The sequence below is a fragment of the Dendrobates tinctorius genome, unplaced genomic scaffold, assembly GCF_039654945.1.
Source record: "Dendrobates tinctorius isolate UK_male_01 unplaced genomic scaffold, ASM3965494v1 ptg000028l, whole genome shotgun sequence".
Lineage (NCBI taxonomy): Eukaryota > Metazoa > Chordata > Amphibia > Anura > Dendrobatidae > Dendrobates > Dendrobates tinctorius.
In genome coordinates this window covers 95,809,076-95,836,481 of record NW_027361696.1, presented here as the reverse complement: position 1 = coordinate 95,836,481, position 27,406 = coordinate 95,809,076, and positions in this window count along the sequence as shown.

Here is a 27,406-nt window from a genome sequence, read left to right as displayed (position 1 = left end):
TGCCTCAATGAGGTCTAACATGTCAGGTGACGATAATTATACATCTAAAATACCTACCAGTGCAGGTCCCTCAGGAAATACTACTACAACCTAGTGACAAGACAAACTACTAAGAACAAGCCTAACCATGGCAAGGCCTCTCATTCCCAGGGTGGGCTTCAGGTACTCAATCTGTCCTCCCATATATTGTCTAATAATCAATTGGAGGTTTTATCTAAAGGTCTGTCGTTTTGCCCTACTAATTCATTTCATTTTTTCACAGCCATAAAAGATCTGCACTTGTTTTCCCATAAGCTTTTGCTACGGAAACTTCATAACAAGAGAGCTTCCCTTGAATTTATGTATGAGGTCGAGAGAGAAGAGAGAGGCACTTCGCAATCTGGAGGAGCTTTTGGATGAACAGATTGTCCCTCATCCAAGTAGGTTTCCACCGTTCACTGCTCCCAGGTCAGTAAAGTTCCCCCCCTTGTCCCTAAGTCCAGCTATTGAAGTCTTTACTAAATTGGTCTGTGATGATTTTAAACAGCTATCCACCAGATGCCAATATGACAATTTAACACATGCTCAACGGACAGCTATAGTCCAAATACAATTAGTGTTGAGCGATACCATCCGATACTGAGAAATATCGGATCGGACCGATACCCAAAAAGTATCGGGTATCGCCGATTCCGATACCGGAAGTTCCATGCAAGTCTATGGGACAGAAATATCGGAAGTAAAAAAAAAACCCTTTCTTTCCTTGTACATCCAGTTCAGGAGGGGGGAAGAGTGTGGGCGATGCATGGGTGGACACTGTGCGTGTCTGTGTGTGCGGGCGGGGTCTGTACGGGCCTCTCGGGGGTCTATGCGGGCCTCTCGGGGCCTATACGGGCCTCTCGGGGGTCTATGCGGGCCTGCTGGGGGTCTGTGCAGGCCTGCTGGGGCCTGCATGGGCCTCTCGGGGGTCTATGCGGGCCTGCCGGGGGTCTGTGCGGGCCTGCCGGGGGTTGTGTGTGTGTGCAGGCATCGTCCAATGGGACTACAAGTCCCATCGGGCGATGCCTGCTACAATGACAGTGATTGACACATTAGCCAATGATGGGACAGTAGTAGTCCCATCATCCGGCTAATGTGTTGAATGTAAAAAAAAAAAAACATACATACTACATACATACTACATTCATACAACATACATACATACATACTACATATATACTACATTCATACAACATACACTACATTCATACAACATACATACTACATACTAAATTCATACAACATACATACTACATTCATACAAGATACATACTACATATATACAACATACATACATACATACTACATATATACTACATTCATACAGCATGCATACTACATACAATACATTCATACAATACATACATATAGACATACAGTACATATAACAGAGTACATACTCACCATCACTTGTCACTTTGTTCCCCGAAGCCAGTGTCATCTGTAAAAAAATATTAAAATAACAAACAAGCGATATACTCCCTGATCTGCAGAAATCCACGATTGTCCCACGACGATCTCCCGTGGAGAACAGCAGCATCAGCTGATGGCACCGCTCTCTACGGGCCCCAGGAATACAATGACGGGAAGTAGGTATCCTTCCGCACTGTATTCCTCCGCCACTGTAAAAAAAGTCCCTATTCTTACTTTATGGCCCATAAAGTGAGACTAGGGACTTTTTTTTACAGTGGCGGAGGAATACAGTGCGGAAGGATACCTACCTCCCGTCATTGTATTAATGGGGCCCGTAGAGAGCGGTGGCTTCAGCTGATGCTGCTGTTCTCCACGGGAGATCATCGTGGGACACTCATGGATTTCTGTGGATCAGGGAGTATATCGCTTGTTTGTTAATTTAATATTTTTTTAAAGAGGACACTGGCTTCGGGGAACAAAGTGACAAGTGATGATGAGTATGTACTCTATGTTATATGTACTGTATGTCTATATGTATGTATTGTATGAATGTATTGTATGTAGTATGTATGTAGTATGTATGTAGCATGTTGTATGTATGTTGTATGAATGTAGTATATATGAAGTATGTATGTAGTATGTATGTATGTTGCATGAATGTAGTATATATGTATGTATGTATTTATGTTGTATGAATGTAGTATATATGTATGTATGTTGTATGAATGTAGTATGTATGCAGTATGTATATAGTATGTATGTATGTATGTTGTATGAATGTAGTATATATGAAGTATGTATGTAGTATGTATGTATGTTGTATGAATGTAGTATGTATGTAGTATGTTTATAGTATGCATGTAGTATGAATGTAGTATATATGTAGTATGTATGTAGTATGTATGTATGTTGTATGAATGTAGTATATATGAAGTATGTATGTAGTATGTATGTATGTATGTTGTATGAATGTAGTATGTATATAGTATGTATGTTGTATGAATGTAGTATATATGATGTATATAGTATGTATGTTGTATGAATGTAGTATGCATGTTGTATGTAGTATATATGTTTTTTTTGTTTGTTTGTTTTACATTCAACACATTAGCAGGATGATGGGACTACTACTGTCCCATCATTGGCTAGTGTGTCAATCACTGTCATTGTAGCAGGCATCGCCCGATGGGACTTGTAGTCCCATCGGACGATGCCTGCACACACACAAGACCCCCGGCACTAGTGGAAACGTTACCTTCCCATGTACGTGACACTACGGACGCCCTGCCTAGGGTTCATGGCATTCTTGTGGATCAGGGACCTTTGTTGGTGACTGCCAACGTGGAGAGCCTCTACACTTGTATCGAGCACTCTCATGGCATCGAGGCGGTCCACCTCTTCCTTGGGGGCTCCGACCTGGACAGCCCGCTACGTGAGCTAGTCCTCGAGCTGCTGCACTTTATCCTTACCCACGTCTTCATTTTCAAAAATCAGTTTTACTTACAGAAGCGCGGCACGGCCATGGGCGCGGCCTGTGTGTCCGTGTACACTAATCTCTTCCTTGGGGCATGGGAGAGATTCATTTTTGGCGATGCAGGCATTCTGGCCGCCACCTATATGCTGTGCTCGCATAGGTATATTGCTGATATTTTGTTCTTGTGGGATGGGACTGTGCAGCAGCTCGGGGACTTTATGAGGACGCTGAACTCTAATTCGTTTAATATCCATTTGACATATTCTTATGATTATAAGAAAATTAATTTCCTGGACGCCACTATGGATGACCGTATCCAGACTGACGTCTATCGTAAACCGACATCTGTGAATTCATTGGTTCATGCTTCCTCTACTCACAATCCCTCCACCATCAGGGCCGTCCCGGTCGGACAGTTCCTAAGGATGAGGCGGATCTGCGCCTCAGATGCCAAATTTGAAACTCAATCCTCAGATCTGAGGTCACGTTTTTCCAACCATGGTTACTCTAATAGATGTATAAAAAGGGGCTATCAGAGAGCAAGGGCTACTCCACGCGGCAGTCTCCTTAAATCGCAAAAGAGAATCCATCGAATCGAGAAAGATGGACCAATTAGATTTATCTCCACTTTTAACCATGCATGGGAGGACATGAGACAGATTCTTACAAAACACTGGCCAATTTGGGGTACCAAGCCCTCCCTTGGTGGGTCCCTTAGTAAACACCCCATGATGACTTCAAGGAGGTCAAAAAATCTTAGCGACCTCTTTGTTAAGAGCCATTACGTACCTATTTCTCCCAATCCTTTTGGCTCTCATTGTCTGGCAAGCACAAATGTCCTGCGCTGTACGACTTTTAGCTCCTCAGATGGATGGAAACAATTTGAGATCCGTCACCGTATCTCGTGTAGTAGCACGAATATAATTTATTATGCTACGTGTGGTTGTTCAAAAATCTACATTGGCCTTACATCTAGGGAACTTACAACACGGGTGCGGGAGCATGTGGAGGACATTTGTGCATCGAAGACAGTGGTTGATATTTCGCTGTTAAAAACGCTACCATGCCACTTTCGGCAATTTCACAACAGCGAACCCGCCTCCCTCCAGGTTAGAGGGATTGACCAAATCCATCTTGGTATAAGGGGTGGTAATTACAAAAAAAGGTTGGCTCAAGTTGAAGCCAAATGGATTGTGACATTGGACACAATGTCGCCTAAAGGCCTAAATGAGTCTCTGTCTTTCTCCTCATTTTAGTAGGTTTATTTCCGGGTCCTAGTATGTCTGCATTGATTCTGTATTGAATCTATCCTTATTTCCCTGTCTCCCTTTCCCTCTGTGTTCCCTTTATCCAGGGGTTTGGGGGAGTTTCGTTTGTTTTTATTTTATTTCTTGTTTTTAATTGGTGTTATTATTCCATTGTCTCATTTAGTCGTCTTCGGGACCTTCTGTTTTGCCGGTGGATGCATATCCTATATTTCAGCTGACTCTCTTCTTCGGTCAGGATTCCCAACATGGACCCTTGCAAGCAAATGCACCTATATGTCTATATTTTTGTATTTTTATACGTTTAATATACTTGCCTATGGGTCTTTTATGCTGTGATCATCGCTTACATATTCAAATGTTGCTATGCAAATGATTGTTATTCCATATGTATGTGTATGAGCACCTTGTTATACCCTCACATGCCGAAATGCCTGTTTAAGTGTATATAATGTTGTGATGACAACTTGTCATGTACTACTGTGGATATGTATATATATGTTTTGCTGTACATGTATTTCCAGGTATGCACCGTTTTGTAATGTAACGGTTCTAAAGACGGTAACGTCATTCCGGGCTCACCTACGTAGGAGCAATCCAAGCTCCCATCACCATAAAACCCTGACACATGTAGGTGAAACAGAAAAACCAGGATCCTCTGAACAGCCCACCCAAACCCAACCTGACCAGAACACCAATCACAACAACCAGACAAAAGCCGGAATCAGGAAGATTGTAGACGAAGGCCAGGAGAGGTACGTAAGTGAATGGAAGAACGACATCATCAGCTCACAGAAACTGACCATGTACCGAAGTCTACAGAGAGACTACAGACTGGCCCCATACTTGGAGAAACTCCCGTACCCCAGAGACAGCAAGATCCTGAGCCGGTATAGACTCAGTGCCCACAGTCTGGCCATCGAATTCGGTCGACACAGGCAGAGCTACAAGCCCAGGGAGGAAAGACTGTGCCAACACTGTGACCAGGAGGCCCTGGAGGATGAGACCCACTTCCTGCTACACTGCCCCAAATACTCAGCAGTGAGGGACACTCACTTCAGGAGACTCTCACATCTCTTCCCGGATTTCATCACCATGAAGGAGGAAGAGAAAACATATATCCTGCTGGGGGAAGAAGAGAGAGCAGTGGAGATAGCAGCGCAATATGTGAGCGAATGTCATAGACTGCGAGAAAGAAAACTATGATATGCCATGGACTTCTATGGCCCCATCCTGGATCTGCCCCCATCCACCTTTCCTACAGCCCCTACCCAACATCCCTACAGTCCCTATCCCTATTCCCTTTTATACACTTGCTTTGGCAAAACTAATGTGTATTTAGTCCTGCCAATAAAGCTTCTTTGAATTTGAATTTTTAATGGGTCTTTTGTATACATTGCGGTGGTGACACAGTGATTGTGTGCAAGCGCCCTGTGCTCCCTTGTTGCCGGCGGCCGGGGGGGGCGTCTCTTCACCTCTCTCCGTGCGTTCGGGGACCTCTCCTCCCCCTTCGCCTGCGGGGATGTGTGACGTCTTCCCTGACTTGCCATCTCTCGGGATGTGCAGCTCGCATGCGCCACCGTAAATCCCTGTGATTGGCCGACCGGCCATCATGTGACCCGTCACATGGACTTTAAGAAGGTCCTGTTCCTGTCTATCTTATACTTCCCTTGAGAAAGCGTGCTGTGCGACATGCGAAATGCGCGTCGGGCCCCCCCACACCTGGCCCGGGGTTCACTGCGCTACTGCCTTTGGTAAGCGATTACCCCGTCATGTTTCCTTTGTACACCTGCGATTTTGAATATTGCTCTAAGCACTAGCATCTGGGGTTTCCTCCTTAGGGTGCATGCTTTACTTAGGTACACTGGTATTTGATCTGTGTACATTTATTGATATACACTGATTGCACCTATGAGCAGTCTCTTTTGCGCCGTGAGTACCCTGTGGTTTGTCTGCCTCCACCCTGCGGTGATGTCCTATCTATTATCTTATGTGTTACCCTGATGATGTATTTTCACTAGATTGAATAAAGATGATTTTTATATATTATTCACCTGTATACTCCTGTTTCTCCTGGTGCTCATACTGTTACATTCTGCAGCAGAGCAGGGAGAATCGACCTCCCTGCTCTGCCGCCGGCCACTACGTTCTAATCTCTTCTGTGTGCACAGGACCTGTGATCAGGTCACATGAGGGGAGGAGTCAGGGGCCTCAGTGTCTGCAGGACTCTGCTGTGCTGCTTGTCATCGTGCTGGATGAGGGGAGGTTTATGTGTGTGGTCAGGAGGGGTTTACAGGCTGGATGTAGCAGAGCTGTGTGTGTACAGGGTGTACGGAGCGAAGATGTGTGTATATGAGGTGTATGGAGCCGTGTGTGTACGAAGTGTATTGAGTGGAGCTGCATGTGTACGAAGTGTATGGAGCAGAGCCGCATGTGTATGAGGTGTACGGAGTGGAGCCATATGTGTACCAGGTGTTCAGAGCAGAGCCGTGTGTGTGTACAGAATGGAGCCACGTGTGTTTGAGGTGTACGGAGCTGAGCCGCATGTGTATGAGGTTTACAGAGCGGAGCCATGTGTGTACCAGGTGTACAGAATGGAGCCATGTGTACGGGGTGTATGAGGTGTACGGCATGGAGCCGTGTGTGTATGGAGGGAGCTGCGTGTGTACAAGGTGCATGGAGCGGAGCGTGTGTGTACAAGGTGTACAGAGTGGAGCAGTATGTGTACAAGGTGTACGGAGCGGAGATGTGTATGTACGAGGTGTATGGAGCAAAGCCACATGTGTACAAGGTGTACAGAGCGTGGCCACGTGTGTACAAGGTGTAAGGAACAGAGCCGCATGTGTATGAGGTTTACGGAGTGAAGCCATGTGTTTACTGAGTGGAGCCGTGTGTGTGCGAGGTGTACGGAGCGGAGCCGTGTGTGTACAAGGCATAGAAAGCGGAACCGTGTGTGTATGAGGTGTGCGGAGCTGTGCATGTACAAGGTATATGGTAGGGAGCATTCATACCTCCCCACCATCCCGGATCCAGCGGGACAGTCCCGATTTTGAGAGAAAGTCTGCCCTGACTGGGAGCTTACTTTTCCCGTGGACACAGGAGTACACGTTGGAGCCTTGAGGAGGACTTTAAAATTCGCACATGACGTTCCCCTGGAAGTGACGTGCTAGAAGCTGACCAGAAATTAGGTAATTTCGGGAGGAGATTGTGACAGAACCATGGAGGCACTTCAGGGAATGCTTCAGCTCCATCACCGTGTCCTCCTCCGACAGCGGGATTGCCTTGGACTCGGGAATGTCAGCCATGTGAGCGGATCATGATATGTCCTGCACCGGGAGGCTTAGGTGGCCACTACAATGGGAGCCAGTGTGACGTATACTGACCACGGGTAGATTACGTCCGAGAGTGGACCCTCTGGATCGTGGCACTGGAGCTCCCAAGGGGCGAGAGCGTCAGGTGGTGCCGACCCCTATACAGTGGCCGTTAGGGGCAGGCCCTCGGAAGACAGATGCCGCGACTGCTAGACCCAAGAGGGGCGGCTCACAAGACTGAGTGAGGGGTGCCAGACTGAGGCACGGAATGCAGAAGGGAGTAGGAAGTACGGAGTGGGAGCAGGGCGGAAACACGGAGTATAGGACCAGGCACCGAGAGGGGAATATGGGACGGAGACACGGAGTACCGGACTGGGCACTGGAGTACAGGACGGAGACACAGAGTATAGGACGGGGCACTGGAGTACAGGACGGAGACACAGAGTACAGAACAGGGCACAGGAGTACAGGACGGAGACACGGAGTACAGGACAGGGCACAGGAGTACAGGACGGAGACACGGAGTATAGGACTGAGACAGAGTGTGAAGGGGAACCCCTAAACACTTGGCCAGGATACCGTAGGAAGGCACACGATAATCAGGCGTCTCCACCATGTTGGAGACGCCTGATATACCCTGTGCTTCCGGCTGATTGGGCGCCTAGGCTTCTGGGCGGGCGCTCCAGGGCGCTGCAGGAAGCAGGCACGCGCTGGACAGAGGAGAAGGAGGAGGAGGTGGGCACAGAGCGGGGAGGCGAGCGCTGGTAAGTATAGGCGGCGGCGGCTACCGCATCCGACGTGACAGCCGGGCTGCTATAGAATCTTTATAGAATCTTTCTCTCTCTGTTCTTTCTTTCTGTTCTTTCTTTTTTCCCCCTCTTCCTTTCTCTCTCTGTTCTTTCTTTTTCTCTGTTCTTTCTTTCCCCTCTTCCTTTCTCTCTCTGTTCTTTCATTCGCTCTGTTCTCTCTAATCTTTCTCCCTGTTCTTTCTTTCTCTCTCCTTTTTTTTCTTTCCTCTCTTTCTCTCCCTCTGTTCTTTCTCTCTGTTCTCTCTCTCTGTTCTTTATCTATAATGTAGCCCCCTTCATATGGTATACTACAGCCCCCCAAAGAATATAATGTAGCCCCTTCAGAATGTAATGCAGCCCCCCCTCATAGGGTATCATGCTGCCCCCCTCATGGGGTATCATGCTGCCCTCCCTTATACGGGGTATCATGCTGCCCCCCATCATACGGGGTATCATGCTGCCCCTTCCTCTTACGGGGTATATCATGCTGCCCCCTCATATGGGTATCATGCAGTTGCCCCCCTCATACGGGGTATCATAATCATGTCACCAGGACTCACTATATACAAAAAAAAACCTATACTCTCCTCTCCTCCACGCTCCCACGCTGATTTCGGCAGCGGCTCTGCTCCGATGTCAGGAGCTGTGCTGCAGTCAGACCGGCACACAGCGGGGACACGAAGTGACGTTATCGCGCACCCGCTGTGTGTCAGAGGAAGAGGATAATGATGGGAGAGGGGGTGTCATATGACACTCTCTCTTCCATTACTGCGGCACGCACTGGGTGGCCACGCTGACGCCATGTCCCCCTGTCTTTTGGCCCCATGGGCTGGGGGCCCCTGGGGGTGAGGGGTGCCTGGTCTGTGGGCCCTTATAGCGGGCAGTGTTAGCCGCAGCCTGTGACAAACACTGCATGCTTAATATTCACTCCTCTCCACGCCCATGGGGGCATGGGGAAGCGTGAATATTCATTTCACTTTAGCAGTGGGAACAGGCTTTGGCTTCCTGTCACCCGCTGCTGTTCTGCTGGCACCGGGGGCCCCCATAGCAGCTGCTGGTGTGCCAATATTAGTGACACACCACTGGCTTAGGGCCCCTGGAGCAGCAGGGACCCTAGGCAGCTGGCCCTATATGCCATCAGGTGTCAGTGCGTGGGCCCACCGGAGAATCCGGTGGCCCAGTCCGACCCTGAATGTGGGCACTGTTTTCTAGGGCACTTGCACCAGGCATTACTATATTCTAGAGAGTTGCTTTAGAATTTAGAGGTATTTAGAGGTCACACAGAACCACACAATAGGTACAGTAATAGGGACACATACGGCAGCAGCAACTCAGTATTGGGGTATCAGGTGCAGTAATAGGGACATATACAACAGCAGCGGCTCAGTATTGGGGTATCAGGTGCAGTAATAGGGACACATACGGCAGCAGAGGCTCAGTATTGGGGTATCAGGTGCAGTAATAGGGACACATACGGCAGCAGCGGCTCAGTATTGGGGTATCAGGTGCAGAAATAGGGACAGATACAGCAGCAGAGGCTCAGCATTGGGGTATCAGCAGGATGAGCAGTTTGTGCAGGTTGGGAATAGTCCAGTTGGTGATAGTGCTGAAAATATGAGAAGTGAAATGTGTGTTTGTTGTATTCTCTGTAGCCGAGTCCTGGCTGGAGAAGTCGTCATGTTGGTCTGGGCCAGTTGGAGAAGACGGGAAAAATGAATGATTCCAACAGAAAAAACGTCAGCAGTAAGTCATTATCTGTAACTCTGCTGTAATCTATTATATGTTCTGTAGGAACACTATAGAGAAAACCTGTCTCTCGTCTTTAAATATGTTCTGTAGGACTTGTATTATTTACCACTGACCATATGGCGGTAATATTGGTCTTTTCATATATAGATTATTTTTGGCAACAGCGCGGTCATCTGCTGAGGTTCTCTGATTAGGGGCCCACTCAGAAGTTTCGCCCCCCCCCCCCCCCCCCCGAACCAAAACCCTAGCTATGTCTCTGGTTGGAAGCAAAGGCTACAAGTGAAGGAGGACATAGACAAAATTAGTGATTCTGTTATTGAAATTTCTGACAATACAGCTAGTGAAATATGTGGTTTGCAATCAGAAGTAAATGAATTAGCTGTGAGAAATATAAAGTTGGAGGAGCAATTGAAGAAGTGTAGACTGAGCATCACTTCACATGCAGCTTAGGTTTGTTCTTTAGAACTGAAAAATAGTCAAATGGAAAAGTTAATTACAACACTGGAGAGTCAACTGTAATTGAATAACGAAGAGCAATGTATACAGTCTCTTAAATCAAAGAAATGCAGCACTGAGACAGTCAATGTATGTACTCTTTCTAATGAGGGTACAATGGATGCCAGATGTAGATCTCCATTGATTGATAGTGCTCCATTGTTCACTATTTCTGAAAAGCTTCATCTGTGTCAACTTCTTGGTAAATGAGTCAAATTTTTCTCCAGTCATTCTGTCTAGTAGATTTGAACATGTTGTCCGACAGTATAATCTGAACAATAAAAATGCTTGGTCTCTATTCCAGGTTTGGCTTCCAGGGCCAATTGCAACACAGCTAAAAACATAACATATAGGTGATTGTTGTTATGGTGCAGAGATGAGAAAAAAGGAATTACAACCCATCATAGGTGGAAGAGACATTAGAGGTTAAAATGCCCTAGCAATGACCAGATTCAGGCGATATGATGATCCGTTGCTCTTTGTGATAAATATCTGCCCCTATATAGGACTGTTCACAACTGTCTGGAAAAGTCTCGGGGTGATGCGAATTTTCAATGGCAAATCATTGAAATGTAGATTACACCACAAGAATGACTCTACGGAATACCAGCTCCTATGAAAACTTTGTGAATGTACTTAGGGACTGGTGTAATAAGTCTAAAGAGCAATAAGAACCGTCAGGAAATGTATCTGCTATATACAGACCAAAGAGGCAAGGATATATTAGGTATTGCTATAAATGTGGTCAGCCTGGACACATTAAATAGTATTGTAATACACTAAACCTACAATCAGCGTCATGTGGGCGGAAGTGACGCCGACTTGCGTTCCACACTGGAACGCATAATACATCCTGAGACTGCAAAATATTGCACTTTATATCGCTGTACTGTAATCATGACATTGGTGAATTTTTATTTATACAATGATATCTGATAGAATTTTAATTATCCTTGTCTATATAATATTTGGTGCTTTTATCATATACCTTGTCCCACATCACCCGTTATTACCATTCCATTTGTTCTAGTTGTTCCCCCTGATTGTATTCTGTATACAATTATTGCTTTATATTGAATTAAAGAATAAACATGACTTTCTATAATTTCTAGTTGTGCATCATGATTGTAGGTTTAGTTTCTTGTGGATACACTACATTGCATTGGTTTTCTTTTTGTGTATGTTGAAGTATTGTAATACACCTAGCATGTACCCAGAACCAAAGAGTCATTCATTAGACCAAGAAATTGATAGTGTTGAGGCTGAAGAGGAAAGTATCTCCTATAACTAGAGTTGAGCGAAATGGGTCAGTCAAGTTCAAAAATCGCCGACTTTCGCTAAAGTCGGGTTTCGCCGATCGAAACCCGACCATAGCATGAGGTCGGCCATGCGGTCGCCGACTCGAGCTCCAAAGTCGCATTTCCCATAATGCTTCCAGCGCCTTTTCTCAGCCAATGATCAAGGACGCACACTGTGGGAAACGCGATGACAGGCAGCGGCCACCACCATCTTATAGAAGGGCATGCAAGTGATTGGCTTGCTTTGTGTGGTGTCACAGTGGCTATAAAAGCCCTGAACGCCGACCGCCATCTTACCTCTGCCGATCTTAGCATAGGGAGAGGTTGCTGCTGCTCATTCTCAATAGGGAGAGTGTTTAGGCAGGAAAAAACAAACTGTGGTTCTGCTGATAGCGATTTTCACTGTACAACACAAGTTAGTGTGCAGTGACAGGGGAGGATATTTTTGTGTGCAGCAGCGCTGGTGGTTATTAGGCTGCCTTATAAGGCTACCTGATAACTGCATTGCTGTGTGCACACTGCTGTGCAGACTGCTTTTTTCAAAACAAAAATACTTTTATTCCTTTTTTCTGCACAGTTAGCGAGCATTCATTTTTTCACACACTGTATAGAGGTGTACACTCCTCACACACTACCGTGTATAGGCTGGTATCACGGACAAATACATGCTATCTGTGTGTGACTCCGTAAAAAGATAGATGGAGATTTTCATTTTTCCATACATACACCGTATAGAGCTGTCCGCTTATCAAATAGTATTGTAGATCTGCTGTTTGTATAGCGGTCAAATCTATACAGAGACAGCGTGTGTGTGAGACTCCGTAAATACATATACGGAAATTTCAATTTATCCATACACCGTATAGAGCTGTCCGCTTGTCAAACAGTATCCTATATCTGCTGTTTGATAATGGTCAAATCGATGCAGAGACAGCGTCTGTGTGTGACTCCATTAAAAAATAGACGGAGAATTAAAATTTTCCATACATACACCATATAGAGCTGTCCGCTTGTCAAACAGTATCCTATATCTGCTGTTTGATAACGGTCAAATCGATACAGACACAGCATCTGTGTGTGACTACGGAAAAAAATAGAAGATTTTCATTTTTCCATACATACACCGTATAGAGCTGTAAGCTCCTCACACACTACCGTGTACCAGCTGGTATCACGGACAAATACATGCTATCTGTGTGTGACTACGTAAAAAGATAGATTTTCATTTTTCCATACATACACCATATAGAGCTGTCCGCTTATCAAACAGTATTATAGATCTGCTGTTTGTATTGTGGTCAAATCTATACAGAGACAGCGTGTGTGTGTGAGACTCCATAAATACATATACGGAAATTTCAATTTTTCCATACACCGTATAGAGCTGTCCGCTTGTCAAACAGTATCCTATATCTGCTGTTTGATAATGGTCAAATCGATACAGACACAGCATCTGTGTGTCACTATGGAAAAAAATAGTAGATTTTCATTTTTCCATACATACACCGTATACAGCTGTACGCTCCTCACACACTACCGTGTACCAGCTGGTATCATGGACAAATACATGCTATCTGTGTTTGACTCTGTTAAAAAATAGACGGAGATTTAAAATTTTCCATACATACACCGTATAGAGCTGTCCGCTTGTCAAACAGTATCCTATATCTTCTGCTGTTTGATTACTGTCCAGTCTATACAGAGACAGCGCGTGTGTGTGAGTCCGTAAATACATAGACGGACATTTCCACACACCGTATAGAGCTGTCCGCTTCTCTAACAGTATCGTATATCTGCTGTTCGCTTTACGGTCACATCTATACAGAGTCAGCGTGTGTGTGTGTGAGACTCCGTAAATACATATACGGACATTTCCATTTTTCAATACACCGTATAGAGCTGTCCGCTTCTCATACAGTACCATATCTCTGCTGGTATTTTTGGTACATTTTCCCAAACATGAGGAAGTATGGTGGAAGAGGCCACGTACGTGGGCGGGTGGGGGGCGCAGCTGGTACCGATGGTGGTGGTGGTGCATCTGTTGGTTACGGCAAAAGCACAATAGCAGCTAAGGCAGGAGGTGTTGAGGCTGCGTCATCGTCTGGCACAAGAAGGCCTTTAAGGTTCCCTTTTCTTGGAGTAGGTAAATCGCTTTTAAAGCCGAAGCATCAGGATCAGGTTTTGGCTTACATTGCCGAAACAGCCTCCAGCTCTATTGCCTCCTCTTCTGAAGTTACAAAAACTGCAAGCACAGAGTCGTTAGTGCAGGCTTCTGGTCAGGAATAACACCTTTCCTTGTGTCCTTCACCCACACCAAAAGTGAAGGATGCCGCAGCACACACTTCAGATTACTCCATGGAGCTCTTTTCACATACCATTCCTGGGTTATCAAGTCAAATCCTGAATTCCCCAGTCCAAGATGAATCTGACATGGAGTGCATTGATGCACAGCCATTGCTAGATGATTCTGCTGGTACATTGACCCAGCGCAATACATTTGCCTCGCAGTCTAGTGAGCCTGAATCAGACCCTGATGAAACTCAGGTGCCCCTTCCCGCATACTATACCACCTTACACGGTGACACAGAGGAAGGTGCAGATGAAATTGAAGAGGAGGTGATGGATGACCCAGTTGTTGACCCGGATTGGCATCCATTGGGGGAATAGGTTGCCACTGGCAATAGCTCAAAAGAGGAGAAGGATCCGCAGCAGGCATCGACATTGCAGCAGTGGTTATCTGGCAGACCCGTAGCTGTACCAAAACTTGTTAAAAAAACAAAAAGAGTTGCAGGATAGCTTGGCCAGACAGTCAAGTTTGCACACCGTGCAAGCCCTGAAAATTTATACCATAGTAGGAAGAATGCAGTGTGGCACTTTTTTGACCAAAATCCTATTGATGAGGCAAAGGTTATCTATAAGAAGTGCGGAAGGACCTTTAGCCGAGGTAAAAATCTCCGAAATTTAAACACCAGTTACATGCTTAGAAATTTAACCACCATGCACTTGCAAGCGTGGACGGACTACAAAACCTCAGGTAGCACATGTGCACCTGCTCCGACTGAAGGTAGCCAACAAAACTCCATTGCTTCCCCCACTGAAAGGCCATCGATAAGCACATCACCAGCAAGAAATGTTGAGGTGTCGTCACAAGGTCAAAGCAGTCAGGGAATCACAATGTTTTTGCAAAAATAGACTGAATCTAGGCCATCACCAACACCACCATCACCAACCCCCACTCAGTCCTTAATGTTCACCGCTAGTTCCCCCCTATGCAGCTTTCAAGTCCAGCTCACCCTACCAGACACTCTGAGTAGGACAAGAAAATACTCATCATCTCATCTGCGTACACTGGCTTTGAACGGCTACATTGCCAAACTGATCTCATTAGTAGTGTTGAGCGATACCTTCCGATATCGGGAAATATCGGATCAGATCGGACCAATACCCAAAAAATATATCACCGATTCCAATACCGGAAACCAATGCAAGTCAATGGGACACAAATATCGGAATGAAAATAAACCCCTTCTTTCCTTGCACATCCAGTTCGGGAGGGGAGAAGAGTGTGGGCGGTGCATGGACAGAGACTGTGCGTGTCTGTGTGTGCGGGTGGGGTCTGTACGGGCCTCTCGGGGGTCTGTGCGGGCCTGCCGGGGGTCTGTGTGGGCTGCCGGGAGTCTGTGCGGGCCTGCTGGGGGTCTGTGCGGGCCTGCTGGGGGTCTGTGCGGGCCAAACATACATACTACATACATACATACTACATACAGCATACTACATACATACTACATACAATACATACATATAGACATACAGTACATATAACATAGAGTACATACTCACCATCACTTGTCACTTTGATCCCCGAAGCCAGTGTCATCTGTAAAAAATATTAAAATAACAAACAAACAATATACTCCCTGATCCGCAGAAATGCACGAGTGTCCCACGACGATCTCCCGTGGAGAACAGCAGCATCAGCTGATGCGACCGCTCTCTAGGGGCTCCAGGAATACAATGACGGGAGGAAGGTATCCTTCCGCACTGTATTCCTCCGCCACTGTAAAAAAATAGTCCCTAGTCTCACTTTTGGCATTGCTGTGTGAGAAAGTTCCCACGCAGCTTTTGCCATAAAGTGAGACCAGTGAACTATAGTAATCTGTCAGTGATGCACTGCAGGAGCAATTGTCTCCTGTCAGTGTGTCACTGAAGGTCCTATAGATGTCACTGTTCTATAGGGGAGATCGTCGTGGGAAACTCGTGGATTTTTGCAGATCAGGGAGTGTATTGGTTGTTTGTTATTTTAATATTTTTTACAGATGACACTGGCTTTGGGGATCAAAGTGACAAGTGATGGTGAGTATGTACTCTATGTTATATGTACTGTATGTCTATATGTATGTACTAGCTGAAGAGCCCAACTTTGCCCGGGCATAGTAACTAACTGTGGTTAGTTATAACAAATTATAATTATCCTCCATCCCATAGTCCCGTGCCCATATACCCATCATACATATCCACGATCCCATAGGCCCGTGCCCATATACCCATCATACATATTCTCCATCCCATAGTAGAGTGCCCATATACCCATCACACATCCTCCATCCCATAGTCCCATGCCCATATACCCATCACACATCCTCCATCCCATAGTCCCATGCCCATATACCCATCATACATATTCGCCATCCAATAGTCGAGTGCCCATATACCCATCACACATCCTCCATCCCATAGTCAACCATTGACATCATAATGAGTGGCGGGTCTTGCAACCTATGATGACATCAGCGTCGCCATGGCAACCATTATGACATCATAATGAGGAGCGGGACTTGATACACACACACTTTTTCCCCATTATGTAGATAGGGGCAAAATTGTTTGGTGAATTGGAACGCGCGGGGTTAAAATTTCACCTCACAACATAGCCTAGGACGCTCTCGGGGTCCAGACGTGTGACTGTGCCAAATTTTGTGGCTGTAGCTGCGACGGTGTGGATGCCAATCCTGGACATACACACACACATACACACATACATACATACACACACTTGAGCTTTATATATTAGATTGTATGAATGTATTGTATGTAGCATGTATGTTGTATGTAGTATGTATGTAGTATGTATGTTTGTGTTTTTTTTACATTCAACACATTAGCCGGATGATGGGACTACTACTGTCCCATCATTGGCTAAAGTGTCAATCACTGTCATTGTAGCAGGCATAGCCCGATGGAACTTGTAGTCCCATCGGACGATGCCTGCACACACAACCCCCGACAGACCCCTGGCAGCCCGCACAGACCCCCGGCAGGCCCGAACAGACCCCTGGCAGGCCCGCACAGACCCCCGGCAGCTCGCACAGACCCCCGGCAGGCCCATACAGACCCCCGGCAGGCCCGCACAGACCCCCCCACAGTCATGCACAGACCCCACCCGCACACACAGACACGCAGTCTCTGCCCACGCACCGCCCCCACTCCACTATAACGCATCATGATGACATCATTTCAGCATGCCTAAAAGGATGTGCCCACACGTCTTAGGATCCTCAACTGGCTCATTGCATTATGGGAACTTCCAATTCCGGTATTCGATATTGTAAAAATATCGTAACTCAGTATCGGAACTCCGATACCGCGAATATTGGCCGATACCCTATATTTGCAGCATCGGAATGCTCAACACTAATCATTAGAGATGATGCCCTTCTGTTTGGTTGAAAGCGAAGCGTTCCGAGAGCTCATGGCCTACGCTGTCCCATGCTATGACCTACCCAGTCGGCACTTCTTTTCTCAAAAAGCCATCCCTGCCCTCCACCTGCATGTGAAAGACCACATTGTCCATTCACTCAAACAATCAGTGAGTGGAAAGGTGCACCTCACAACAGATGCAAGGGCCAGTAGGCATGGCCAGGGCGTTACGTGTCCATCACTGCGCACTGGGTTAATGTAGTGGATGCTGGCTCCACAGGGGACAGCGGCGGTGGAACAGTGTTGCCTAGCCCACGGTTTAGGAAACAGTTGGCTGTAGGCGTTCGACCCTCCTCCTCCTTCTCCTCCTCCAGAAGCAAAATCTCGTCCACAGAGCACTGTCGCACGAGCACTCCATCCGCAACTGCCAGTGTTGCACACGAGGTGTCCCACTATCGAACAGCTAGTGGTAAGCGGCAGCAGGCTGTTTAAAAGATGATGTCTTTGGGCGACAAAAGACACACTGCGGAGGTACTGGCCGACTACTTGCATCGACAAACTGAGTCATGGCTGGGCAGTCTACATCTTGAGCCAGGCAAGGTAGTCAGTGATAACGGCCGGAATTGTGTGGCAGCCATACCCCTTGCAAAACTCAGACACATACCTTGCCTGGCTCACACCTTGAACCTGGTGATGCAGTGCTTCCTAAATAATTATCTGGAGTTAACAGCCCTGCTCCATAAGGTGCAAAGACTGTGCTCGCACATCCGTCGCTCGCCCATACACTCCAGTTGCATGCTCCACCTCCCCAAGCACCGCCTAAACATAGACGTTGCAACAAGTTGGAACTCCACCCTGCACATGGTTGAGAGGCAGTGCGAACAGAGGCAGGCTGTAATGCATTTGTGTGAGGATACACGGGTAGGCAGTTTGAGGGAAGACATGGAATTGTCAGGTGTGCAGTGGTCAAAGCTGAAAGACCTCTGTAAAGTCCTTCAGTGTCTTGAGGAATGCACACGGCTGGTAAGCGCAGACGACGCAACCATAAGCATGAGCATCCCACTTATGCGTCTGCTCATGCAAACTTTGACGCACATTAAGGATCAGGCGTCTGCAGCAGAGGAGGAGGAAGAAGAGGAGGAAAGCCTTGATGACAGTCAGCCATTGTCAGCGAGGGCAATTGACCTGGACGAGGTGGAGGAAGAAGAGGAGAAGGAGGATGAGGGGGATTATTATTTTGGGGAGGAGGATGCTTCTCAGGGGGCAAGAGATAATGTTGGCGTGCCAAGGTCAGGTCCAGGGTTTGTGCGTGACTGGAGGGATGTGGATTTCCAAGAAAGTGCTCCTCCACCCACCACTGGCAGTGCATTATTGATACCTGGAACATTGGCCCACATGTGTGATTATGCCTTGCAGATCCTAAAAAGGGACCCCCACATTGCCAAAATGATGAAGGATGACGACTACTGGTTGGCCAGCATCCTGGATCCACGCTATTGTAAAATAATGCTTATCCTGTAAAATACTCAGGACTAGTTACCAGATAAAAATATAGTGGTTTATTTGGATTCTTCCATCAAAGAAAGGATTATTACAGAAAAATATAAAAACAGGTGAAAGAGAGATTGTCCATTAGTTCATTAGTGCGAAGATTGGTCACCTTCTTACTCTGAGATCCCACATGGCAAATGGCCTCTGTCTCTCTTAGGCTTCTTCGTAGTAAAGTAACATACCAGCTGTTCAGCTATGTCCGTGCAGAAATGGCATTTTGCGTCTGTGTCTCATGATGGTGAGGGAAGGAGCCAGCGACCTCTACAGTTAGCCATGAATTATATACGTCTCTTGAAGCACGTGATCCTGGTATATATGGAGTTTGACATTTACCATGAGCCAAGCTTAAAATATGTAGTGGAGCTGACATTTACCACTTGCTAAAATAGCACATGCAGTGTTAGTGGAAGGCAATATCCTGTACAGAACTGAGTGTGATAAGAATACAACTCCATAACTAATATAAATCCATGATATTTAACAGCTATAAAGGCAAATTACAGAACATCAAGCCACAAGAGAACCTAGAGATAATATTGGTGAACAAACAAGCAACTCTGGTAAACCGTCTGCTGGAGGCATTCCCAGCACACAGCAGCGGTGCTCGTTCTCCCACAAGCCGTAGAGGTCAAAATGGAAGAGGTGTTCGTGGTGCACACAGCCAAAGTAGCATTGGAGACAGGAGTTTCATGACCATGTTGTGGACTGATTTTTCAAGTACCGCTCACACGACTGCTAATACTGAATTGATTGCAAGTGACAGGAGACAGCAGTTGTCAACTATGGTTACAAACTACTTCTCCTCCCATATCGATGTTCTCCCTCACAGGTCATTCCCCTTTGACAATTTGGCCTGTAAACTGGACACCTGGCCTGAATTGGCACAATATGCCTTACAGGAGATCGCTTGCCCTGCTGATAGTGTGTTATCTGAAAGAGTCTTCAGTGCTGCTGGATCAATCCTGACAGAAAAAAGGACCCGTCTGTCGACCCAAAATGTTGATGATCTAACCTTCATTAAAATGAACCATGCATGGGTTTCAAAGGATTTTGTCCCACTTTCCCCTGATGACACATAGGTGGCAATAAAAATGGCTCGCTTTTGTCGTACTTCTCCACTTCCTCCATTTGCAACTGCTGAATGTACAGCCTACACATCAACATATGGCATTTTTTCAACCTCCCTAACTGGGCTGCCCCACCCCATGGCCGGGGTCACCACCTGGCACACCCGGGCAAGCGCCGTTGGGTGGGTGGGCCCAATCTTGGGCGACGGCACTACCACAGGGCCCCTCGTAGTACAATAAAGTGTCTCTGACGGTGGGGGGGCCCACTCACCGTCAGACACACCGGCGTACTATGAGGGTCCCCGTGCCAGTACTGCCGCCCACAAGTGTGCCCCCCCTGCTTGCTCAGGACCCAAGCACTTGCAAGACTTACCTCTCCCTGCTCCACCGCTGTGTTGTCTGGCAAGTTAAATCCTTCACAGGGATGGGCACTGTAACTTTGCTGAACTGATCGATGATGGTTAAAACATAGCTATGGCCATTCCTGCTGGGCTCTACCTTCAGATGATTAATGACTACCATTTGTAATGGACGTCGACTCACAATCGGATGCAGGGGTGCATTATGATCAGCTTTCACACTTTTCCTAGTCACAGACGTGTGACATTCCTGCCACCATTTTTCAATGTCTCCTCACATGGCAATCCAATAGAATCGCCTACGGCCTGTGTCTTCTGTCTTTTGAACTCCAAAGTGAACAGACAGATCATGATAGGCAGTGAGGAACATGTGTACATCTCTCCCTGTGGTCACAATTTGCTGGAGATGAGTAACGATGATGGCATCCTTGCTACTGTTATACAGCAACCCTTTATTCACAAAGAACCATTTTGCAGTCTCCACAGACAAATTAATTGAGGGTCAGCATCGCCTCGGCGAATCCTCCCGGGAGGTTTTCCTGTGATTAGTCATTTAAAAAATTTCTGCAATCACTCGACTTTCCCTCTGGACTTGTATCCATCTAGTTTCCTGTAGCGGTCAGTCTGGACTGGCTTACTGACACTGAAATATATACGAATATTTAAAAGTACCCCAACACTGTATACTGTTGTATGCTTCAAATACATTTCCCTTTTCTTAATTTTTATATTCTGGTGTAATCCGTACTGAGCCTGTGAGAGTTTGTGTCTGACTCTGCAAAACTATAAGGAGATTTAAAATGACACCAACACTGTATTCAGCTGTATGCTTGTAATATATTACCCTTTTTGGACTTTTTATATTCTTGTCTAATCCACACTGAACCTGTGAGTGTATTTTTCTGACTCCGGATATATAGACGGATATTTCCAATTACCCCTGGACTGGATACACCTTGTATCTGCTGATACAGTACCTTTTTTCAATGTTTGAGTACGATTAAATCCATACTGACTGAGTGAGCGGGTGTGGTTGACTCATGAAATCTGGTGGTTGTAAAAAATAATGGAAACATCAACAAAACTTAGGTTAATATGGTGTAGGTCCACCTTTTGTGGCGATTACAGCCTCGATTATCCGAGGTATGGATTCATACAAGGTGTCAATTGTTTCCAAAGGAATTGTAGACCTTTCTTCAGTTAAAACACCCTCCAGTTTTTTGAGCGACAATGGTGGCGGAAATCGACGTCTAACTTGAATCTATAAAATTTTCCATAAATGATCAATAATGTGGAGCTCTGGAGATTGTGGGGGACAGATGAGATGCTCAACTTCATTACAGTATTACTTGTGCCATGCTTTAACGATTCGAGCTGTATGAATTGGTGCATTATCATCCTGAAAGATGGCGTTCCCCTCCGGGAACAGTGCTTGATCCATAGGATGCACTTGGTTGCCCAAAATGCCTAAATAATCACGGCTGTTACTTATTCAAAGAAGGGATATCATTGGCCCGGCGTATCTCCACGAAATAGCACCCCAGACCATCACAGCACATCCGCTATGTTTTACGGTTGGGAGAAGGCAGTCTGGATGGAATGCTCCTTTAGGCTGTCTCCAAATGTACACTCGGCCGGAGGTCGGAAATAGGGTAAATGATGATTCGTCTGAGAATATAAAATGTTTTCACAGCTCGAGAGACCTATTCTGGAGGTTTCTACACCATTCTAAACGCATGGAAACATTTGTCATTGAGAGAAGCGTTTTTACAATTGCAGCTCTTCCGTGGAATCCAGATTTGTGCAGCTCGAGACAAACTTTTTTCGTGGAAACTGTGTTCTGTAGGTGTTCATTGAGCTCTGCATTGTTTTTCCGAGGAGTGGTCTTGCGATCCTCTCTCCCAATTTGCTTTACAGGCCGACAGTAACTCTCTCAGTCAACTTCGACTTTCGGCCGGACCTGTGCTTTGCTGCGGACGTTTTTCCTTCTCTTTCAAACGCAGTCATTACTTTGGAGACAGTACCGCTTGACACGCCAAGCATACGGTCACTTTCTGCTACACTAGCGCCTGCCATACCAGCATCAACAATTGGGGCTCTTTGAAAATCAGAGAGGTCTGCCATTAGTATCAGGTTTTCCTCAATGTTCTTAGGCTACTTTCACACATCAGGTTTTCGGCGTCAGGCGCGATCCGGCGTCGTGCCGGAATGCCGGATCCGGCAAATGTTTTGTAAAACCTGATGTGCCGGATCCGGTTTTCTGCCGGATCCGTCTTGTTCTTGACAGACAAAACCGGATCCGTCTCATCCGGTTCATCCGTTTTTCTATCCGTTTTTCAACGGATTACGCCGGATCTGGTTTTTAAAATTGACCCTTGTGGCCTTCCGAACGGGATTGGCTACTGGAAAACTATATATAGCATGTTCCTACAGCCCTTCTTTGACAGGTTGTAGAGGAGAAAGTGCAGGTTGGAGAGAAGAGCAAGTTACTGGCGAAGATGGATGTTGTCATTGGAAATATTACCACTAGAAGTTCTGTGACGGTTTCAGTAATGAGGGACAATTTTGCACTATACTTTATGTCACCTCAAGGCAGAGTACACTGGCAGGATGACAGAGTGTGAAAGATTTGTGCCCTAACCAAACTTGTGTACCTTCTGGACCAACAGTATATACCTTTGCCAACCAAAGTTGGCTATCTTGTCATGGTCTTACTATTTTTAGCTTTAGGCCACAGGTGTGTACCTGGTTGTGTTTTATGCAAAGTATTTCACCTTTTAACAAAAGTTGTGTACATTGTTAGGAAATCACCAACAATAAACACAACTTTTCAGGTGAAATACTTTGCTTCAAACACAACCAGGAACACAACTGTGGCAAAAAGCTAAAATTTACCCACAGTTATATACCTGGTTTTGAATACCTTTTTACCTTTTAAATACCCTGTATTTAACCTTTTTTTTAAACATATTTCGCCGCAGAAAGAAATGACAGACAACCAGTGTAAACAATAATTTAACTTTTATTTAAAATATTTTTTTTTGTGTAAACTGTTTTTAAAGTTAAAAAAACTTTTTTAATAAAGGTTTGAAACCAACCAAATGGGCATTTTTATTACAAAAAAAACATTATAACTCGGTGTAGTGTGGGGTGGAAATACTGCTGGAGGGGCTGCGGGACACTTCGACAATGGGAGTGTGGAGAGAGGACTGGGATCGTGGTGGGGAAGGAACAGTTAGAGGTGATGGTGTGGAAAAAGCTACAGAATGGGTGGACATGTGGGAGGCAGAAGAGGTGGTGGGCGGTGGAGTGGAGGGTTGGGCAGGGACTGTAGGAGCAGATGATGTTGATGGAAAGTTGTATGGGGAAGGAGTTTGGTACGGGGAAGGAGTTTGGTATGGGGAAGGAGTTTGGTACGGGGCAGGTTGCTGGAAGTGGGGAGATGTCTGGTACTGGGGAGGTTGCTGGTACTGGGAAGGTTGCTGGTACTGGTGAGGTTGCTGGTATGTAATAGGAGGGGGAGGATGGAAAGTGGCTGGAGGGGGTGCAGATGTAATTGGAGGGGGAGGATGGAAAGTGGCTGGAGGGGGTGCAGATGTAATAGGAGGGGGAGGATGGAAAGTGGCTGGAGGGGGTGCAGATGTAATAGGAGGGGGAGGATGGAAAGTGGCTGGAGGGGGTGCAGGGGGAGGAACTACAGTGGTGGGAGGTGGAGGTTGGGATGTAACCTGCTGTAGAGCACCGTGGCACGAATGCATTACATGCATCTGCTGGGTAGGAGATAGTGTTGCCATGCGCTCCACAACAGACCTGAAAAAGGTGTGGTTTGGCGAAGATCTTGCTTCTGAATGCATGGTTTGCAGAAGTGTCTTCACCTCCAGAATGCTGGAGTTGATCTGCTGAAAGCCTGCGGAGATTTGCTCTGACAAGACTTTTAGACAGTTCTGGAAAGATGCATTCAGATGCAAGAACTCTGGCGCATAACTCTTTTCCTGACCCCTCTGCCGCTGCCGCCCAGTACCCGCAGGTGTACTAGAGGTGGCAGGGGCAGAAGGGTGGGGTAAAGGGAAAGCGATCTCCTGAGTGCTGCTCACCGTGCTGTGTAATAAAGAGAAAAAAAAACAATTAAAATACTGACATGGTATGGCCCTGGCTGAAAAAAAAAGTTACATCTAACATTCTTTTCACATGTGGTGTGTAATATTTACCTTCTGGTGAGCATTGTTTCCCGGAGGAACGACAGGGCTTGTGCGTACTTGTACTTGCTCCTGCGTCCTCCAGATCCACTCGGGGCCCGCATCTCTTTATTGAACTCCTTCTTGAAACGATCCCTCACAGACCGCCACCGATTCACAATTCTGTTCCCTGAAACGAGAAAGGAGTGGTTAGTATACAACATCAGTGTTTCACAAACTCCAGTCCTCATGGTCCCCAGGGGTCATGTTTTCAGGATTTCCATAGTAAATAGAAATCCTGAACACATGATCCGTGGGGACCACGAGGACTGGAGTTCGGGAAACACTGGTTTACATCAAGCAACCGGTACTGTATATACTTACGCTCTTTAATCTGGGCCCGAACATCGAGGTCCTCCCAGCGGCCCACAAGGAGCGAACAGATTTCCTCCCAGAGTCGTCGGGTAACGATAAGGTCAGCGTGGCGGCGGTCAGCCATATTCCAGAGCGGCTCCCTTTCTCTGACGAGATCGATGAGGTGGTCCACATCGAGTCCTCCATCCTCACCGTCAGAGTCGGGAGCACTCTGTGAAGGCTGTTAAAGAAAAAGACAAAAATAACATAATTAGCCTCCACAAAAGAAATGAAATAAAAAGTGCAAAAAAACAAAGCAAAAATATTTATACTTACACGTTGGTGACCGCCGCGTTGCTGTCGCCGACGACCCTGGGAGACACTGCGAGGACCTCTTGGCCGAGCACCAGATTGGGAAGACTAGAGAAGAAAACAAAAAATGTTATGTCTTTGGATGTAGGCATTTGTTTGCTGTGTGTGGTCTGCAGAACATTGTTTTCTATGTGTTGTGTGTAGTGTGATGTTGTGTTTCTGCGTTTGATGCAAAAAACTTACCAATTGTGAGCCCACTCCAGGTGTCTGTCCACCCCTTCCTTCTTCTTCTGAGAGCTCCTCTTCATCTTGTGAATCCTGTTTTGAAATAAAAGGCAATGAATAGACATATATTACAGAGATGATGGATTTTGGAAATAAAAACTTACTGTCAAACGCTGACGATGCGAGGGAGGGCTCCCAGAAGATGATGTGCTGTCTTCCTGGTGGCCACACTCCATGCCTGTGGGTGGTGTTCCAGCTGCTGCCATTGCTGCTGCTGCTGCTGCTGCTGCATCTAATGGGCGGCTGTTGAATAAAGAGAAACAAAGGGCCAATGAATATCTTGATATTCAATAGCCCTAGTTTGGAGGAATGGGGGATTTGATAATTACCGTCTCTCATCTGCTGCTGGCCTCCCCTCCTCAGCATGTTCCATTTGCTGCTCCATTTGGGGTGGTGGTGGTGCTGATGGTGCTGCAGTGGTCTCCTGCCTTCTCCTGCTGCGCTTGGTTGCTTTCTTGGGTGGCATGTTGGGTGTGGCTGTGGGTCCCACTGTCTTGCTTTTATATATGTCTTGTGGGCAGAGCTACTGAGCATGCTCAGACCAAAAAAACCGGATCCGGCCACCGGATCCGGCTTTCGCCGGATCAGGCGCATTGCGACGCTCATAGGCTTTCATTGTGTGAAAAAGACGGACGCGCCGGATCCGGCGTGTCCGGCTTTTTCGCCGGAGACAAAAAACGTTACAGTAGCCGTTTTTTCCAGACGCCGGATCGCGACACATTGCCGGATCCGGCGAAAACCGGATGAAACGCATGGCCATCCGGCGCGATCCGGCGCAAATGCAAGTCAATGGGGGGGAAACCGGATCCGGCATTGCATTTCGCCGGATCCGGTTTCTGTCAAAAGCGCCGGATCGCGCCTGACGGCGAAAACCTGATGTGTGAAAGAGGCCTTAGAATTATGCAAAACAAGCAGTTAATTTACATACACATGACATGACACAAATAATCAACTACAAAACATTAACATGTGGCACGGTTTGCATGTTTATAACATGTTTGAAGATTATGATGACAACACGTTAGGTGTTGCATTATTTGGTCCAACCCCTGTATATACGGAGTGTGTATAAAAGCCCTCACTGCCGACCGCCATTTTTCTTCTGCCCATCTTTACAGTATTGAGAGGTTGCTGACGCTGTTTAAGATTTGGGAGACACTTAGGCCTGTAAACAGAAGTTGTTATGTGCTTGTGCTGAATGCAATTGTTGTGTTCTGTTAGTGTGCAGTGACAGGGGAGAATTTCTGGTGTGCAGCAGTGCTAGTTATTAGGCTGCCTGCCAGTGACAGGGACGATTTTCTTGTGTGCAGCAACGCTGATTATTAGCCTGCCTTATTGCAGTATTGCTGTGTGGACACATCTGTGCAGACTGCTTTTTACACAGCACTCCTACTTTTATTCTTTTTTCTGCACAGTGAACGAACGTTCATTATTTCCCAAACCGTATAGAGCTGTACACTCCTCACACAGTACCGTGTCCCGGCTGGTATCACGGAGAAATACATGCTGACTGTCTGTATGGGAGTCCGGAAATTTATAGGGAGAATTACATTTTCACTTATACTATATACACCTGCTATCTGCTGATACAGTACCTTATTTCAAATTTTTTTCTTACGGTATAATCCATACTGAGTGAGCGTGTGTGGTTCACTCCAATATATACGGAGATAAAAATTTTACCCTATACTATATACACCTCCTATCTTGTGATACAGTACCTTTATTAGACATTTTGTATTACGGTGAAATCCATACTGAGAGAGCATCTGATGGTGAGTACAGAAAAATATAT